The sequence below is a fragment of the Nicotiana attenuata genome, unplaced genomic scaffold (assembly GCF_001879085.1).
Source record: "Nicotiana attenuata strain UT unplaced genomic scaffold, NIATTr2, whole genome shotgun sequence".
Classification (NCBI taxonomy): Eukaryota; Viridiplantae; Streptophyta; class Magnoliopsida; order Solanales; family Solanaceae; genus Nicotiana; species Nicotiana attenuata.
In genome coordinates this window covers 220,713-224,908 of record NW_017671739.1, presented here as the reverse complement: position 1 = coordinate 224,908, position 4,196 = coordinate 220,713, and positions in this window count along the sequence as shown.

Sequence of the window (4,196 nt, the reverse complement as noted above, 5' to 3'; positions counted from 1 at the left end):
GGGGTATAAGTAGATTAAGGAAACAAACGTGATTTTCTAGCATAGACACGAAAAAGCTTTTGCTTTTTATCATGTATTCTGATTCAGTTACCTGTTCAAGGCTTGTTTTTATGCACTGCTAAGGAATTATCTATATTAGTTAGAATTTCATTTGTAGGATAAGTAAACATGCTTCATAAGCAGGATATTGAAACCTGTGCTGCATGAATATGTCACACCAGTTAGCTGTAATTGGAGTCTTTCTCTTAGTCAGGGGCGGCTCAAGCGCATATGGCGCCTAAGGCGAAAGTTTAATATGGGGCCTTATTTTTCATTGTTTGTCGAAAATTTGTCAAGAGCTCCTTTTTGAGATTTTATTAAATTTTCAACTTTTCTTTTCTTTTGTATTTTTGAATAACCAGATGCATATTTTCTTGTTGACATATTTATATTCTAAAAAAAAAAAAATTAAACAATATGTACAGAGTAAAATTAATAAAATAATAAGTAACAAATAAAAATATTATTAGAAAGTTAGAATGATATTACCCAATGATTGGCTGATTCACGAAGTTTGAAGACTTTGATTCCAAAATATCTTGCTGTTGGTTTGTTGGAGTCTTGGAGAAAGAAAGAAATCCAGTAGAAAGAATTAAGAAGATGAGCATGAATCATGAATAAAGAGGAAAGAAGAAGATATATATCTTCTGAAATATGAAGAATGAATGAAAACTAGCACTAGAATTGAAACGTCCGCTTAGGGATTACTTGGAAGAATAAAAAGTATAGTTGTCAAATCAAATCAAAGTGACAACTATTTTAAACTTTAATTTATTAATATATGTTAGTATACTGTATTTGTAAAATAATTCTGGAAATATAAATGAATATAAACAGAAATGAACATAAACAGAAATGACAGAAAACCAATTCGAGCCCACTGAATTCACAGTGTTTCCTTAAGGAATTTAATCCCCTCCTAGTACCCAAGGTTATGGATTATTTCCTCCCAGGATAGAACAAATTACACACTGGTGTAGTGGTACTTCAAACCCCAGTGTTTCAGCGAACATAAAGTTCGGTAGCAAATCACACTTACTTTTGCTTTGTTTGATGCTAAAAGTATGCTGAAAAAGGAGAAGAAACTCAGAAAATCGTAGTGAAATTCTGAGCAGAATAGTGTTGTATTTATAGCCAAAGTTGGGCTGAAATATGAAGAGGTGCAACTCTTCAGAATGGTTGTTTATGCAAAACGGCCACAGCATAAATGCCATTACATAAATGGCCATTTACTCAACAATAAAGAGGGAAAATAAACAGGGAAAATTGAAGAGGGTAGTTACTTTTCTGTTACCAAAACAGAAAAACGTATTGGATTTAATATTAATATTCTGTCATTAAAACAAATATTTAATAACATTTCTGTTAATATTTTACTATTAACAAATAAATTTGGTCCAAAAAGTTAATCAATCAATTGATCATTTGACCAAATCCAAATCCAAATCCAAATCCGAATCCGAATCCAAATCTGAAGCCGAAGCCGAAGCCGAGCCGAGCCGAGCGAGCGACGACGACAACGACGACAACGGCGCGAGGCTTGCCTTCTTCTCAACTCTTTAAGAGCTAGAAGAAGAGCAATTACTTATATACCCATAAAAAACCTATTCCTCTTCCAATATGCGACAATGTCCATTTACCAAGGGGGAAACTTAAAATTTCACTCAAAAATTTCATTTCCCTCCATTTCCCATTCACCCTCTTTTAAGTATTTAATATATTAATTAAATACATACAAAACCCAACAATCCCCCACATGAATGGGGAATGGCTATATCACGGAAGTATGCATGAAAAACTGTGTGACTCGCAAGTAAGGATTAATTGCATCTGGATAAGTAGGTTTCCCTTTGAACTTTCCGTAGTGAACTTATGTCGGATATACTCGATCAATCGGTAGATTTGATATCTTTGAACCGTCGAACTTTGGTGTATACCTAGACAACCACAAGTCACACAACCAACCCTTAACCGTCTTTGGTTCTCATTGTTGTGTTCGTTTCAGCCATGAACACCGCCTGGTTTCATAAGTGCGTAGAGAACTGGCCTTACGAAGTTCTCCTTGAAGCGGCTAAAACTTCACACTTACATAGGTGATTCCTAAACGTGTCATCCCGTAGATACGCTATTTGATATACCCCGTATCAAATTTAAAAATCATTAAAAAGCCTTAATGCTTTATCCTTGGTACTGAACATTGTCTCATCACGAGAATGGACCAAAAATTTATTTGACAATGTTGAACCGTCATTAATGACTTTGTTTGATCTCCTTGAACCTAGATCTTGGGATCTCCAGTCTTCTAGGTAGAGTTACCGCCACTATGACTTGTTCTCGGCCACAGTCCCATTCCCCTTGATGATTTCTCAACTACCTCTCTAGTTAGGCCTTTTGTAAGTGGATCCGACACATTATCACTTGACTTTACATAGTCAATTGTGATAATTCCTCTAGAGAGTAATTGTCTAACGGTTTTATGTCTTCGTCGTATATGACGAGATTTACCGTTATACATAACGCTCCCAGCCCTTTCAATTGCCGCTTGACTATCACAATGTATGCATATTGGTGCCAATAGTTTGGGCCAAAATGGAATATCTTCCAAGAAATTCCGGAGCCATTCAGCTTCTTCACCAGCTTTATCTAAGGCTATGAATTCAGCCTCCATTGTAGAGCGGACAATACAAGTTTGTTTGGACGACTTCCAAGATACCGCTCCTCCACCGATAGTGAATAAATATCCACTTGTGGACTTTGAATCAGTTGATCCGGTGATCCAATTTGCATCACAGTATCCCTAAATGACCGCAGGATATTTACTGTAGTGCAAAGCAAAGTCCTGGGTATGTACTAAATACCCCAAAAGTCGTTTCATGGCCATCCAATGAGATTGACCTAGATTGCTCATATATCGACTCAATTTACTTATAGCACAAGCTATATCTGGTCGTGTACAATTCATGATGTACATTAAGCAACCCAACACACGAGCATAATCCAATTGTGATATGCTTTGGCCTTTGTTCTTTGCTAATGCAAGATTCACATCAATTGGAGTCTTTGCAACTTTAAAGCCCAAGTGCTTGAATTTTTCAAGTACTGTCTTAATATAATGAGATTGTGACAATGCAGTCCTTGAGAAGTCTTATGGATCTTAATTCCCAGAATTAAATCAGCAACTCCCAAGTCTTTCATATCAAACTTGCTAGTTAGCATACGCTTAGTAGCATTTATGTTGGCAATGTCATTACTCATTATGAGCATATCATCCACATATAAGCAAACAATGACTATGTGATTTGAAACATTTTTAATGTACACACATTTATCACATTCATTTATCTTAAATCCATTTGGCAATATTGTTTGGTCAAATTTCACATGCCATTATTTGGGTGCTTGTTTTAATCCGTAAAGGGACTTAACAAGTCTACAGACCTTCTTTTCTTTACCTGGAACCACAAACCCTTCAGGTTGTTCCATGTAGATTTCTTCCTCCAACTCTCCATTTAAGAAGGCCGTCTTAACATCCATTTGATGAATTTCAAGACCATAAACTGCAGCTAACGCTACTAACGTTCGTATGGATGTAATTCTTATAACTGGAGAGTATGTATCAAAATAGTCAAGACCTTCTCGTTGTCTATACCCTTTGACCACAAGTCTTGCCTTATACTTGTCAATAGTGCCATCATCTTTCATTTTCCTCTTAAAGATCCATTTAGAACCCAACGGTTTATTTCCAGGAGGAAGATCAACCAATTCCCATGTATGGTTGTTCAGTATGGATTCTATTTCACTATTGACCGCCTCTTTCCATAACAATGATTCCGAAGAAGACATAGCTTCTTTAAATGTTTGAGGCTCATTTTCCAATAAGAAAGTCACAAAATCTGGTTCAAATGAAGTAGACGTTCTTTGACGTTTACTACGTCTTGGATCCTCTTGGTTAAGTGTACTTTCTTTTGTTTCTTCCCGGGGTCGTTTAGATCCTTCACCAATCGACTCACATTCCTTTTTATACGGATATATATTTTCAAAGAACTCAGCATTATCTGATTCTATAACCGTATTATTATGAATGTCGGGATTTTCTGATTTATGAACCAGAAATCGATATGCTTTACTATTAGTCGCATATCCTATGAAAACACAAT